This window comes from Hyla sarda, chromosome 3, assembly GCF_029499605.1.
Source record: "Hyla sarda isolate aHylSar1 chromosome 3, aHylSar1.hap1, whole genome shotgun sequence".
In the NCBI taxonomy this organism is placed as follows: domain Eukaryota; kingdom Metazoa; phylum Chordata; class Amphibia; order Anura; family Hylidae; genus Hyla; species Hyla sarda.
Genome location: NC_079191.1, coordinates 51,351,781 through 51,368,467, shown reverse-complemented (window position 1 = coordinate 51,368,467; position 16,687 = coordinate 51,351,781). Strand labels below are relative to the sequence as shown.

The following is a 16,687-nucleotide window of genomic DNA, read 5'->3' as shown; positions in this document are numbered from 1 at the left end:
AATCTCCCCCACATAAAAGCCCTGGGAGGAGTCTCTTCTCTCTCTTAGTTCCTGAGTCTTTGCTGAGTTGCAGTTGAGCCTAAGAGTCTGGAGTCATAGGAGCCTCAAGTCATGTCTTCAGCCGCAAGCTACAAGTCTACAAGTCACAGCTTAGTCTGTCTCCAGTCAAGTCAAGTCAAGTCAGTCACTATCATCTATTGTCAAGTCAGCATGGCCTGCACTAAATTGTCCAAAACCACTGCAAGTCCCAGTAAGCCCTTAAGGTCTCTGAAGTCACTGGTCACCTCTGTGGGCCTGGCTACACTATATAGACTGTACCATCTGTCACTCAGTAAAGCTACCAATGTCCGCAACTTGGCATCGGAGTCATCATTGCCCCTGTGCCTAGCCCAGGATCCAGCGGTATACCTTCGGGTGGTATTGAGGATAAACCACGCCCTGGCGTCACGAATACAAGGGGTTAATGTAATCTGCCCCTTGGGTAATTCCATCTTCCCTGCATTTCACTCCTCATACCACAGAGGGGAGACACTGAGCTCTGAGATATTATCCGGGATAGGGAAAACTGCAAACTAATGCTCCCCTGAACCACTGTCCCTACCTAGTTGGAATATCTGCCCTAAACAGCAACATCGGTCTCTAAAATCGCTAGGTGCAGGGGAATCAGGGAAATCAGCCAGGCTAGGTCAGCAACAAGTAGGCATAATACCACGTCAGCAGACAAGGGGTTATTCCAAAGCAAGCCAGAGAGTTAAAATGTAAAACTTAGAGGGGAGTGTGGTACAAAATTACATAACACAACAAAGTCAAAATAAGTCAGGTTAAAACCAATAGGGTAATACAGTACAAAGTCAGGAGGCAAAGGCAGGGTCAGGTCACAGTAAGAAGTCAGGTCTGAGTAGGTGCGGTCAGGTATACATGGAATAAAGGGTCAAAAACACTGGTGACAGGAAGAACCTTAATTATGGACATATGACTGAGTTACAAGGCAATTTAAATAGCCTACTTTTGGGAGACGGGAGCATCGGTGCGGCAGCTGATTGACCTGCGCTCACACCTCTTCATTGGTCTAGGCCAGCCGTGTTGCACAATGACGAATGGCCCTACAACATGCAGGGACATTGTCAGAACAACCAGGAATGCCGTTTACCCCCAGATAGATAGGTGGAGATGGCACTTGGATGGGCAAGGTAGGTATGTTTTGTATTTTCATGTAAAAAGCTATTTTTATGCAGCCCGGATTCCTAGACAGTATGAGTGTCCAGCCATCCCCCACGCACAGTAATGTACAGCTTCCTCTTATATACATTTTTAAGAGTTGTCAATTACTGTGCATGGGCATGACAAACAGCTTTACGCCAGTCCTGGCTGCATATCATTTTTAAATGAAATTTTGACATAAAAATACTAAAATCTTCATAGAAAGCTATGTAGCCCCAAGCTTAGCATCTCTCCCGCTATTCTATGATGCACTTGGATTGGAAGCTGTGATACAGGCTGTTGCTGCCCCCCCCCCCCCCCCCCCAACCCCTTTGTTTTATGTGGGCAGTGGTTTGATCCTGGGAGGGGATGAGATCCTTTAGGGAATAAGAACAATCACCCTCCGGGCATGTTTTTTTTTTCCATGTATTATTGCTCCTCCTCTGCACTTTATAGCATGCTTTAACACCCTTTAACCTCAGTCTCCCCCTGCTACAGGTACTCTTAGATTTTGTCCCACCCTCCCTTCCTGTTTGTTTTTGTTCTGTGTTTTGTTCTTTTCTGTTTTTTATAGTTCTGATGATGCTACTGGAAGTCACAACGAACAGTCAGAGGGCAAAAAGAGGTGGTTAGTTCAGTGTCGGTGGGGCAGCACCGCACAAACTCTGCTTAGAAAACCAATGTGTCTTTAAATAGTTATGGTAAATGGTTATTGGCACTCTCATTAAAATACATTTCTGCTCTCCTTATGGTAAATAAAAAATCTTTCTAATGTGCTTTGTTTAAAAAAAAGTTTTCTATGTTTTGTTTGTGCAGAAGTCCAAAATCAGGAAATGCAGTCTAGAGTGCTGAGGGGGTGTCAGTGCAGCCTTAGCCAATCATAGCTCATCTCACACTGAACTGCTCTGGGTTGTGTGTAGCAGAGTGTATGGCTTCAGATGATAGAAGATGGAAGGTAGAAAACTAACAAATAATAAAAAAAATAAAGGCAGGGGGTGGTTTATCATGATGGGGGCTGTGAACTGGGAGGCTTATAGAGTTTAACAAGATCATGACAGGTACTCTAAGTGTAATTTATAAAAATAACGCTGTGGCCGACCCTCACCCACTTAAAAATTTTAATTGTTGTCCGGCCTCTTTATTTCAGGGGAGGGGAGAGCCTGTCTGCGTTAGTTAAGAGCTTTTAAGTCTCAGCAGTCTCGCTATGACTATGGTGTACATAATTTCACATAGTGTAAGTGCCAGTTCTCTGCTTGTCAGAGAAGTGGAGGAGGCCATTTTGCCTGCTCTTATCTTGTACAAGCAAAGAAGCCAATGATGAATGCATAGCCTACAGGGATACCTCCAGCTACTACTGTGGATGCAGTTTAAGTTGACTTCTCATCAGGATTCTGGGCATACTCTTTTAATATTCATAATCCTTTCGAACACTGAGTCTTAATATTTAAATAAGTCCCCAGGGGGCATTCCTGAGCATGGCAGAAGTCCAGGATTAAACAGCCCATCTCCTCTTATTAACCTCTCCATGCCTGCTGTTGATCAAAAAGGGTAGGCATATGTAAATGGATACAGTGGCGTACCTATGCCCATTGGGGGCTCTCGTTTTGCTAACGAGGAATCCAGGACATTTGTCCCAGATCCCCAGGCGAGCAAGCGCCACTTTCAGCTGTATGCGCACACCCGCATACAATTAAAAGCTGCCTGTCAGTGTAAGCCACAGCCCCTGCGGACCTACTCTGGGAGGAGTCCATCACTCATCGTCACCGGTACTGTGGAGGAAGACAGACGCAGCCCGGCTGTTCTTGAGATCGCAGTGTGGGACAGGAGGTAAACATGATTTTTTTTCTTTTTATTATTATTTCATCCTGACCTCTTGTGGCAGAGGGCTTCGTGACTACATATTAAGCATAAGGTAAAATAGGTTGTACAGGGCACAAGGTGATAGGTTGTACTGGGCACAAAGTGATAGCTTGAACTGTGCATAAAGTTATATGTTGTAATGTGCACAAGGTGATAGGTTGTACTGTGCATAAAGTGAATAAGCTGTAAAGTGTAAGCATGAATTTGTTTTCGAATGGAAGAATACAGGTAATAAGAGCGTCTCAGAATTGTGAAATTCTCCACCACCGCTGTGGAAGTCCGCCAGCTGAAAAGGCAGGTGCTAACCTGTATTATGCTGAGGTAAAAATAGGTTGAGATCTGAAGCCATATTAGGTACTGCAGGGCCAAGACTGCTTTTCAGTCCAACAAAGCCATGTGAACATAGACAGCTGAAGAGTCCGGCAGCCTTCCCCCGGTATCACTAGGGTGAGGAGCCAGGGATGTTTTCTGTCCTGTACAGGTAGTTGGGCTGATAGTCTACATTAATATAACAAGGCTGTATTCACACAGAGCATTCTAGAGTATACCTCCTAACTTTTAACAAAAGGACAGAGTGCCCTCCTCAAGACTATTTTTCTCTGATGACAACTACATCTAATTCCTACTAAATATTCACTGCAGCAGACAAGATGTAACTATACAACATAACAATCTTTATCATTTAAAAAGACACAAAAACATACATCATATAAAAAGATATCAGCAGCTTAAAAATGAACGTCTCTCACATTAATGAAAACATACACCTCTGGATCATGTATGGCCACAATAGTGTAGACAACAATAACAAGTGAATAGGTAAAGTGCTAAATACCAGGGTATTAACATCCCACTATGCATTATAGAATTAGTAAGCAAGTGCAAGTCATAATGTAAACAGAACCCATGCTGGGGACGGAATACCCACATGTATGAAGCCATTAGTACACACGAGGAGACGTCTGAGTAAAGCTGCCGTTGTTCCGTAACTTGGTGTCGGAGTCATTATTTGCCCCCGTGCCTAGCCCAGGAACCAGCGGCATACCTTCAGGTGGTGTAGAGGTAAAACCACTCCCTGGCGTCACAAACACAAGGGGTTAATGCCATCTGCCTCAAGGGTAATTCCATCTGCCCTCATCACACCCTCACCAAAACTTTTGGCATCCTTCGAACAGGACACGGGTGTGCGCCTTCTGCAAAAAGTACCCCCCAGTCTGAACTATGTCCAGTATTGCAGAAAATTCACAGGCAGATGCAAACAAAAATTGTGCCAGAAAGTGTACAGGACTTTGTGGGAGTTTGTGGTGGCCCAGTACAGGAGTTACACCCCTGTACCATTGCTGCCTTGTCAGGCAGACTCCATTCCATGACCCCTGGGCCTCCCTTTCACCTGTGTGCCCTGAATAGTTAAATAACGTATATGTTATTCAATGCAATGTAGATAATTTGTTCTATACCTTTTAAGTACTGTTGTCATGTGATTGTAACCAGGGAAGGTACCAATGACCATGTAACCTACAGGGTGACCTATGGGACCCCATATAAGCCCTGGGTGGAGCTAATTCAGTATCTTTTTCCTGCTTAGCTGAGTTGCAGTGAGGTCAAGTCTGGAGAGAGTGTCTGGTGTTCTAAGGAGGCCTGAAGTCTACCACACAGCCATGGATCCACAAGTCCACTACCCCCCAGGTCCAAGTCAAAGCCTGGTAAGCTACAAACGGGGTGTTTCATAGTCAGTCTCAGTCAAGTCAGTCCAAGTAAAGCCTGTCTCAAGTCAGCGTGGCCCTGCATCACAATTGTCCCAGTCCACCATAAGTCCCAGAAAGCCCTGTGGTCTCTGAAGTCACTGGTCGCCTTCTTGGGCCTAGCCAAGCTGTATAGACTGTTACACCTGTCTGACACAATAAAGCTGCCGTTGTACCGTAACTTGGCGTCTGAGTCATTATTTGCCCCCGTGCCCAGCCCAGGATCCAGCGGTATACCTTCTGGTGGTGTAGAGATAAAAGCACGCCCAGGCGTCACGAACACAAGGGATTGAAGGGGTACTCCGGTGGAAACCTTTTTTTTTTTTTTAATCAACTGGTGCCAGTGCCAGAAAGTTAAACAGATTTGTAAATGACTTCTATCAAAAAATCTTTAATCTTCCAGTACTTTTTAGCAGCTGCATGCTACAGAGGAAATTCTTTTCTTTTTGAATTTCTTTTTTGTCTTGTCCACAGTGCTCCCTGCTGACACCTGATGCTCATAACAGGAACTGTCCAGAGCAGGAGAAAATCCCCATTGCAAACCTATGCTGCTCTGGACCGTTCCTGACACGGACAGAGGTGTCAGCAGAGAGCACTGTGGACAAGACAAAAAATAAATAAAATAAAAAATTTCCTCTGTAGCATACAGCTGCTAAAAAGTACTGGAAGGGTAAAGATTTTTTTAATAGAAGTCATTTACAAATCTGTTTAACTTTCTGGCACTAGTTGATTTAAATTTTTTTTTTTTTTTCACTGGAGTACCCCTTTAATGCCATCTGCCCCTAGGGTTATTCCATCTGCCCTCATCACACCCCTCACCACACAGTGTTTTTCCAAACAATGTGTCTCAAGCTGTTGCAAAACTACAACTCCCAGTATGCCCGGACAGCCAGCGGTTGTCCGGGAATGCTGGGAGTTGTAGTTTTGCAACAGCTGTAGATACACTGTTTGGAAAATACTGATATAGGGCCATATCTAGGGAAACATTTCATACATTAGTTTAGGTGAGGGAAGGGTGCTGTAATAGAAACTGTTTGTCCTTATCATCTGCTGTATATTCCAGAGGAAGTTGTGTAGTTCTTTTCAGTCTGACCACAGTGCTCTCTGCTGACACCTCTGTCCGTATCAGGAACTGTCCAAAGTAGCAGAAAATCCCTATAGCAAACCTATGCTGCTCTGGACAGTTCCTGACATGGACGTAGGTGTCAGCAGAGAGCACTGTGGTCAGGCTGGAAAGAACTACACAACTTCCTCTGGAGCATACAGCAGCTGATAAGTAATGAAAGGGTTAAGATTTTTAGAAGTTATTTACAAATCTGTTTAACTTTCTGGCAACAGTTGATTGAAAACATTATATTTTTCACCGGAGTACCCCTTTAAAAGGGGTTGGCTGTACCACTGGGTTATGCACTTTCTTTTGAACGCTGCATATGAGTGTATTTTGCTTCACCAACACAACCTGTCCCTTCAAGTAGGGGGAAAGCTATCAGGTTGTGTTGGCTGAAAAAAACCCTTTAAAGAAAACCTAATACATTGAAAATACAGTTGAGTCTGCAGGCAGCAGGGTTAGTGGCCAAATATTCAGCTATCTGTGTACAAGTGTCCATATAGACAGGTGTCAATCAATAAGTAGGACCGCCCCTATGACTCCTTAGCCCAGAATGAGCAGAAATTTACATGGATAAATGATAAGTTATCCGGGATCTTTCCCCCACAAAACTATATATCAATCTGCTCAGCTCCTCCTGCTCTATAACATGGTCTGTACTGAATTTTCAGTATGACAGGTTCCCGGAGTATTATCTGTGAACTACTCTCAGAAACAACTGTCCTTTCAACTCTCTAAATTACTCCAAAGAAATAGAGAATTAAAGTTGTCATGATGCTATTGAGGACGGTGTCTGCAGGGGGAGAGGGTTTGTTTGTCCCCTTGATGGAGATATGTTCTTAGATTTCTATGGAGATATCCTATGTCGTTTGGAATGTTAATATAGACTATATAAGCAAAGCATGTGTCATATCCTGCAAAAGAAAATTTGGCAGGTCAAGATACCCCCTGCGATGAGGCCAAGTATTCTATTCCCACCGACTTGCTGTGTGAGAGACCCAGAGGTGTTACTTGTATCTTCTGCGCCCCAATGCAAAATCTGTTACAGGGCCAAATGTTTCCCATATGTCATTTATAATACTGGTGTTTTCTTATGGGGCAGAGGTGTCTTCGGGGGTTCCTTGGGTTCCAGGCCCCCGGTGCACCCCCTATAGTTACGCCCCAATGGGTGGCATAAGTCTCATACACCTGAGACATAGACTTCAGCAGCATCCCCTCGTTCCTTCCCTCTCTTCTCCTGAAGGTCTTCTGATATTGTATCGCTGAAGCTTTTTCATGACTAACACGTGTATTTACTTTACTTTTAAAATGTCATTGTCCCCTGTGAACATATATACAATCCATTTTACTTATAACTGTGGTGTCCCAGCACCATTGGCTGTCGTGTGGGCTGAGGATCTCCTTGGGCATGTCTGCTGTGCTTGTGTTGGGCCCACTAAGAGACTGTTTTCTGTATTTAAAATATTCAAAGCACTTTTTAAGTTTCTCATATGCACTGTATATGTTATTTATGTGTGTTGTACCTTTAAGAATGAGGAGCAGTGTAAGCCCATGTGACCCTGCCCGCCCAATCCAAGAACAAATCTCTTCTCAATTCTATCCAGCCATTCTGCAAGTGATCCCCCATACAGCGGAAAGCCAAGCCCTGGCGGAGAAAGCAATTGGACCTTTTCAGAATCCTAGCAGGCATGGGAATCTTCAGTCTCTATTCTCAGGTCAGTCTTAATCAAGTGGGTGAAAAGCACCATAAGTCCCAGTAAGGCAACAGGTCTCCGAAAGGGTTACACTGCATCCTCTCCACTCTGCTCCATACTGTGTGAGTGTAATAACATCTGCACCCTGCTCAGTAAAAGGCAGTTATCCATATTGACGTCTGCGTGTTTCTTTACTCCCCGTGTCTGGCCCAGGAGAAGCTGTCTCCACCTTGGGCTGTGTATAGGCTAACTGTGCCCTGGCATCACAAAGTGATTTGGAATTTCTTGTCAAAACAACTAAATAGGTTAGAAACCACAGTTAAGGTTTTCCAAAAGAAAGTTAATGGATCCAAGTTGTAATACCAAAAACAACCTGTTTTTGGAAGAAATTAGCTCTCCTAGGTTAACTCTTAGAATGGATAAACAACTGTGATCTTGGTCACTGGCTACACCACAGCCCCATTTACTTGATCGGTGGTTTGGTGCCCATGCACACTATGGAATTTCTAATGCAGGAGCCTCCCATTATCGTCAATTGAATTCTGCTGCACTGTAAACACTGTGATAAATTTTTACAGCGGAAATTCAAAATCTTCATTCAATTGCTGTAAATATGGGGACGGCGCACGTTCACATAGTCATAGCGACCAATTTATTACCGCGCCACCTGCTGCACAAAGAATGAAATCCCAGACGGATATTTTGTAGTGTGCAACCTCTCAGAAAGTGATGGCATATCCTAGCAATTATGGCGAGACTAAGGAGACATAGCCCCAGTGTTATAGGAAAAATAAATGAAAGGTGTCATTTAATATAAGGCTAGGAATTATTAGCAGAATCCATAGGACTATGTGATCAGATTTGCTCATGTACCGTATCTATTTAGAAGACCAATCAAAGAAAAACTAATTTGGGCAGCACTGGAAGAGAGGTTGGTAGGTGCTGGCTATGTTGGGCTTGGTCCCAATGTATAAAAGTCCCAAAATGTAGCTTGAAAGAAGATAGCTGCACACAGGAACTTTGGTGAAAAAAATGTGAGGCCTTTATTCACCCGACATCAGAGGCGACGTTTCGGCTGCCTCTCGCAGCCATTGTCAAGACCAAAGAGGTGCAGCGCATGTAGGGTATTTATAGTTTGAAGGTCCACTGGGTGCCGCAACACACTAGTGTGTCAAAAGTAATCCCCAGGTGTGTGTCATGGGACCATCTCATCCTGCAGCAGCAGCCACCACTGCTCACTGATTTAAAGTGACTGCAGTGCCGGCTGCTGTTCAACATCAGCAGCATGGGCCATGGTCACTTTAAATTATTGAGCAGCGGTGGCTACTGAGACTGACTAGTCACGGCTCTGATGTCATGCCGAGGAGCGGAGTGGGAAGACGTCGATTTTCAGACCTGCCGAGATGCCAAGCCTGCACCTGAGCCTGGTGAGAACTGCAATGGCATAGTGGGGCATCAGAGGGAGGAGGAGAGTGGGGTGAAAAAGGGGGGAATTGAAATGGCACAGTGGCTGATGAAGGGGAAATTTAATTGCACTGGGAGTGATGAAGCGGGTCGATGAAATGACAAAGGGGGGTAGCAGTCACATTTCTAATATTGATATTGGATACTGGTATCACGTTTTGCGTCGTAGGATCTGTGCATATGTGCAATTGGCGGTACGGCAAGGGCTGTGTCACTAAACTATGCAGGTCTAAAAAGGTTGTAACCAACATGAAAAGTTTGGAAAGCTCTGCCCTAGATAAATACTTGGCCTTAAGAGCCTGTTGACCAATTCTTCATAGTGACCTATAGTTTAGACCTGATGAAGATCTCAACACCAACTACTGGCTTTATTGCTGCAAGCTTCTACTAATGGAAGTATATGACAAAATAGACGTTTATAGACCGACAAAAATATCTAGCATTTATTATATTTTCATTAAAGGCTTGGGTAATGCGTAAACCCAAAAATATAGTGGGAAAGTACAACTAATGCATTTCAGATCTAAACAGAATCTTAATCAAAACTTAGATTTTTTCATAGAAGAAGTAGATGCAGCACACCGAATGTAAAATGTGTACAAAATGTTGAATGAACCTTGTTATGTAAAAAATTGTTGTATGTGTTCACAGTCAGGTTAAGTTTCCACTTGTTTTTTTTTTTCTAGCAGTTTTTGGAATCTGCCACTGCAGTTTTTGAGCCAAAGCCAGAAGAGTATTCAAAAGGAATAGAACATATATATATATATATATATATATATATATATATATATATATATATAACAAAGGAAGGACTTACACTTCTCCCCCCTTGTGGATCCACTTCTGACTTTGGCTCAAAAACTGCAGTGGCAGATGTTCAAAAACTGCCAGAAAAAAAACCAAGTGGAAACTTAGCCTTAAAGGGATAAACCCAACTATTTCCAGATAACAGCACAGGTCATATTCACACAATGGGGGGAACTGACTGTTCTTCAAGCGCTACAATTTTGTCCTCTCCAACTATGGCACACTGCGCGCATATGCCTTTTACTAATAATTAACAATGTTTGGGAAATACTTTTTCAACATGTTCATGTTCCCAAAAAGTGGGCATAGCTACAGGGATGTATGTTTTCCCAATGGATATACCAATGAAAAGGATCATTTCTGGCGCAATTGTTGCACAAGCAACATAACAACTGCTAGGGTGAAAATGAATGTGCATTTTGCATCTGGACTGGAATTTACTAACATGCCACAAAATAGTAAAAACTTAAAAAATACACTTTGCACAATGCAGTCGATATGTTGGACACTCAGCAAACAATAGTAAGTACCCCTAACTCCACCCCAATGTATTTTTACAGTGTTTTGGGCTAGTTCGATAGATAGATATGAGATAGATAGAGATAGATAGATAGATAGATAGATAGATAGATAGATAGATAGATATGAGATAGATAGATAGACATGTAGAAAGATTGATGATAGATAGATATCTAGAAAGATAGATAATAGATAGATATGATATAGATAGATAGATAGATAGATATCAGATAGATAGATAGATATGATATAGATAGATAGATAGATAGATAGATAGATATGAGATAGATAGATAGATAGATAGATAGATATGAGATAGATAGATATTAGTTAGATAGATATGAGAGATAGATAGATAGATATGAGATAGATAGATAGATAGATAGATATGAGATAGATAGATAGATAGATAGATATGAGATAGATAGATAGAAATTAGATACACAGGTAATTTAAAAATAATTCAAGCACATAGTCATGTTCTCAGATAGATAGATAGATATGAGATAGATAGATATGAGATAGATAGATATGAGATAGATATGAGATAGATATGAGATAGATAGATATGAGATAGATATAAGATAGATAGATAGATAGATAGATATGAGATAGATAGATATGAGATAGATATGAGATAGATAGATAGATAGATAGTAGTCCAGAAGATAGCAGCACACAAAAAGTAAGGTGAAAAAAACTTGTGGATTTATTTCATTATTCCAGTGCAAAAATCAGGAGAGCTACATTTCCGCGGCCTCTCGCCGCCATTATCTGACTTGATAATGAAGGCGAGAGGCCGCGGAAACGTTGCTCTCCTGATTTTTGCACTGGAATAATGAAATAAATCCACAAGTTTTTTTCACCTTACTTTTTGTGTGCTGCTATCTTCTGGACTACTACTACAAGTGGAGCCCTAACCCAGGCACCCACACAGCGTGCACCGAACACAGAAATCATACAAGGTTGTGCTGCTCTCCTTGGGATATAGATAGATGATAGATGAATAGATATGAGAAATCATTTTCAAATAAGAAAAAAATCTTCCCGTACATAGTCATGTTCTCAGGGTTTTCCCATTTCTATTTTCATTGAGCAGGAATAAGAAGCCTTTGCCACATTTACAATCCCAGCATTTCCACCAGTTGCATGTATTGTGCACAGCAGAACATAAAGTTACATTACCCAGGACCAGTTGTACTCCAATCCAAGCGGTATGCCAGCTAGTGTTGGTCTTTTCTCCTCTGGGTGGTCCTCAGGGACACTGTCCTGACTTCCTTTCTCTAGAGGGTCGTTGGGTAGGTCTTCCTCAGGGATAACCTCCATTTTCAGCAGACTATAATCTCCCCAGTTTTTCGCAGTGAACCATCATACTGCCCTGAAGGAGTTGACAATGGAGACTGGGGGTGAATGTATTTACGCTGATGGTGTTTGCTTGCTAATTTTACCTGCACAAGTTCTTGGAATGGCAGCTAACACAGAAATCTGAGACAGACGGCTAGCACACTCTTTCCTTACAACTGACTCTTAAAGTATTCCACTTTACTAACTGGGTCGAGTTCACACACATTGCCCGGGCTGCAGAGTACACAGCACTGTTGACTCTTACTCTTTAATCTCTTCAATGAGGCATCTTAACGTCAAATAAATATCCCATATATTATATTTTTAAGGAGTTTATATCTGGTCCTGTACATATGCAGCAGCCCAGATTGAGAGCCACGGTTAGATGAGGTTCTGGTGGAAGTGCTGAGGCTTGTAGTCCTCTGCTAGACATTGTTACGCCGAGCGCTCCGGGTCCCCGCTCCTCCCCGGAGCGCTCGCTACACTCTCCTCACTGCAGCGCTCCGGTCAGTTCCACTGACCCGGGGCGCTGCGATACCGCCTCCAGCCGGGATGCGATTCGCGATGCGGGTAGCGCCCGCTCGCGATGCGCACCCCGGCTCCCGTACCTGACTCGCTCTCCGTCAGTCCTGTCCCGGCGCGCGCGCGCCGGGTCTTTGCGATTTAAAGGGCCACTGCGCCGCTGATTGGTGCAGTGGTTCCAATTAGTGTTATCACCTGTGCACTTCCCTATATCACCTCACTTCCCCTTCACTCCCTCGCCAGATCTTGTTGCCATCGTGCCAGTGAAAGCGTTTCCTTGTGTGTTCCTAGCCTGTGTTCCAGATCTCCTGCCGTTGCCCCTGACCATGATCCTTGCTGCCTGCCCCGACCTTCTGCTACGTCCGACCTTGCTTCTGTCTACTCCCTTGTACCGCGCCTATCTTCAGCAGCCAGAGAGGTTGAGCCGTTGCTAGTGGATACGACCTGGTCACTACCGCCGCAGCAAGACCATCCCGCTTTGCGGCGGGCTCTGGTGAAAACCAGTAGTGACTTAGAACCGATCCACTAGCACGGTCCACGCCAATCCCTCTCTGGCACAGAGGATCCACTACCTGCCAGCCGGCATCGTGACAGACATGGTCTGGGTCACAGTAGTCACAGAGGCTATAATGCTTCCAATAGGACTACTAGACTCCTTAGCTTGGTGCTGTGACAGAGGGTCGCACAATGGTCATCACTTGTCCCCCTGGGGAGCTCCCTATGCATGGTTGGTGGTGTTTTGGGTGTCCTTGGTAGTAATGTGCAAAAACAATGACTTACAGTTCTCTTTACTGAAGATCACTAAAAACAGATCCAAGAAGGGCACAGTACTACAGCTTCAGGCAGGATTGTCTTGAGCAGGGTCTAACCATGGTGTATGTTCCTTCCTCAGGTGAATGGAGCGGTTTCTGTTCCGGTCTAGCCATATTTACTAGTCCTGCTGTGTCCTCCTTAGTGGACATATATAACAGCTTGGCTCACAGTTTTCCAGTTTCTCTTTCACAGCAGAGCTCAGAGGCAAGAGGTTGGAGTTTGCTCATCTGTAGTTTGTGACATGCCACACTGTGCCACACCTGCCTGGAAGCCTGGTTGGGATCTAGTGTAAAGCATGGGCCCCTTATTCAGCTTACCCTCACAGACAAAACTTTTCACTTCTCTCCTCCTGCACACAGACTTAGCAATAGGCCTGATCAGTATCCTGGACTGTTTTTATAGCAGGAGCTGCTCGCCTCATGCTGTCTTGGATTCCCCTGCTCTTATACTAAGCTGCATTGTCGCTTCCTCTCAGTAGAGAGGCTGGACTAGGGTAAGCTTTGCCTCCTCTTCTGTTCCTGCTTTCTGAGCGTGAGTGGGTTAACCATTGCATAGCTTTCAGAGTTACTTGTTACATAAGTTCACAGTTTCAGTTGCATTAGAATAGGTTGCTTAAAGGACAACTGCAGCGGCATTACACTTATCCCCTAGACGGTGACGCCCCGTCTCCTCCCCGTCCCCATACAGTTCTATGGGGGATGCGGGGAGGCACGAATGCACGAATAGAGATGTATGGAAGAGGCGTGCCGGCTGCAACGTCATGCCGTGGTGTGCACGCCCCCTGCACGGGACAGCCGCGGCCCCGTACAGGAGATCACAGGGGGTCCCAACGTTCCGACCCCCCGCGATCAAACACTTATTCCCTATCTTGAGGATAGGGGATAAGTGTTTGTAATGCTGCAGATGTCTTTTAAACCAGTGTGAATCAATACAAACTATTATAAATCAATAAAAGCAGATATGAGATACCACATGCAACCACATTCTATGCAAAATTCGTGATGGGACACTGCATAAAACAATTGGCATAGACTGGGCCTGTATTGTAGGGGCATTAATAAAAAGGGCTGGTGTGTCAGGTGCCTTAAAGGGGTACTTCGCCCCTAGACATCTTAGGATAGGGGATAAGATGTCACATCGCCGGGGTCCCGCTGCTGGGGACCCCGGGGATCGCTGCTGCAGCACCCCGCTATCATTACTGTGCAGAACGAGATCGCTCTGCACGTAATGACGGGCAATATAGGGGCCGGAGCATTGTTACGTCACGGCTCCTCCCCTCGTGATGTCACGGCCCGCCCCTGTCAATACAAGTCTATGGGAGGGGGCGTGGTGGTCGTCACGCCCCCTGCCATAGACTTGCATTAAGGGGTCGGGCCCTGATGTACTGAGGGGCGGAGCCATGACGTCACGCTGCTCCGGCCCCTGTATCGCCCGTCATTACGCACAGAGCGAACTCGCTCTGTGCAGCAATGATAGCGGGGTGCCGCAGCGGCGATCCCCGGGGTCCCCAGCAGCGGCACCACGGCGATCTAACATCTTATCCCCTACCCTTTGGATAGGGGATAAGAGGCCAGGGGCAGAGTACCCCTTTAAGTGCCGAATACTAAAGGGGGGCACAAAACCATTGTTCTGCATGATGTAAAGTTTAGTCATACCTCTGTCTAGGGTTCTGTTCAGACTACTTTCAGGTCTTTAATGAAAGATATCATGTGAGGAGGATTTCCCAGCCTTGCAATTTACAGTACAATGCAAGTGGTTGGGGGTGTCAAAACTTGTATGTAAATAAGAACAAAATATTGCCAATGTGTTTTAAAATTTCTAGTTGTACATTTTGATTTGATTCTGCAAAATGGCCAAAAAAAACATTTAATTGTGAATTTATTGCAAGTTTAGACTTCCCAATTGAAGTCAATGGGGAAAATCCGCAATAAATGGTCCCTGCATTCACGTTCTCCATTTAAAATCTTCACTAAAGGTCACTTTCTGCATGATTCCACGTGGACCTTTTACCCAGCATGTGAATGAAATTTGATAAAGTTTCATCGACTTTGCTGGTATTGTAATATGCTGTGGATTGGACATGTACATTTACTTAAAGGGGTACTCCTCTGCTCAGCATTTGGAACAAACTGTTCCAAACACTGGAGCCGGCACCGGGAGCTCGTGATGTAATAGCCCCCCTCATGACGTCACGCCCCACCCCCTCAATGCAAGTCTATGGGAGGGGGCAGCGGAGTACCCCTTTAAAGTTGACAGTGACATTTAAACAGTGTTGACTGCTCGTTGGTGGTGTTATGGGTGTTGGTTCGGCTGCCTGTTAATCGATAGCAAAGATGTGTGCCGTTATCATGGCAACCCGAGGTCTATACCTGGCCCCCATAGCTGCCATGACTAATCTGCTTCTACAGTGTGCCATAGTCAGGCTATACTAGCAGATCACTTATAAAATGAATCAGTGTAATACTATAATATTACTTAGCTCTGTATGAGCAATCGAATGATTGCTTATGATGAGTTCTCTAGGGGTACTAAAAAAGTTACAAAAAATAACCCCATAATTCAAACCAACCCCTTTCCCATTTTTCAAATATAAAAATGTAAACAAAAAGGTTTGCTTTGCTTATAGCAACTAGAGATGAGCGAACTTACAGTAAATTCGATTCGTCACGAATTTCTCGGCTCGGCAGTTGAGGACTTTTCCTGCATAAATTAGTTCAGCTTTCAGGTGCTCCCGTGGGCTGGAAAAGGTGGATACAATCCTAGAAGCTGAAATGATTGGCTGCTATGGACAAAGCACACACATCTTTATATCATGATCAATCTGGGCTTCTGTGTTTTTATTCCATGAGATGGCGTAGTAAGAGTAGTAAGCGAGCTGTGCCAAATTTCTTATACCAAGTCTACCATCTTGGTATATTTGGCTCAATTTGCTCCAGTTATGATGATTCATTACATGATTTCACATTGAATTTCTCTTATTGTTTCCAGTTCTAGGATAACATCAGGCATGCTGGTCTTCTGTACTCGACAAGCTACCATAGCAGCTGAAATTCTGAAGCAAGGCAGCAAGCCAAGCAGAAACTTGGCATCCATGTGTTTTGTCTTCTCAGTTCCTTGTCAACGCAGCTCAGACTGCGACTACAAAGAGAAAAGTAAATGCGGTAACATACAGGGTCATACAGGAACATGTACAGTGCAGACTTTTACCCACACAATTCATTTTTGGGGTCTTTGAGTCTTCTGGTCAGTACGGAGATGCCATAACTCTTGGTGTCACGCTGCTGGCACAGGGCTGGGTACAGAGTATAATAAGATTTTACAGCACTGACCGTTCAACCGTCTGACTGAATCAATTAACTTTCTGTACAACTTTCCACTGTCTGGTGCTATTGGTGAATACTGATTTAAAGGGGTACTCCCACCCTAGACATCTTATCCCTTATCCAAAGGATAGGGGATAAGATGTCTGATCGTGGGGGTCCCGCCACTGGGGACCCCCGCAATGTTGTATGCGGCACCCACCTGTTTCTTGTCTGGAGGGTCCGGGTCGCAACCACGGGAACGGAAATCTGTGACGTCAGGACTCCACCCCCGTGTGAAGTTACGCCCTGTCC

General features: G+C 44.4%; 1 long non-coding RNA gene across 1 annotated transcript; it reads left to right on the top strand.

Moving 5' to 3' along the window:
* The first annotated feature begins 4,643 nt into the window (after positions 1-4,643).
* On the top strand, positions 4,644-16,465 carry LOC130361345 (uncharacterized). The gene is made up of 3 exons (XR_008890969.1): positions 4,644-4,763; positions 7,515-7,625; positions 16,062-16,465. It is a non-coding gene; the product is annotated as an uncharacterized LOC130361345 (long non-coding RNA).
* The last annotated feature ends 222 nt before the right edge of the window (positions 16,466-16,687 follow it).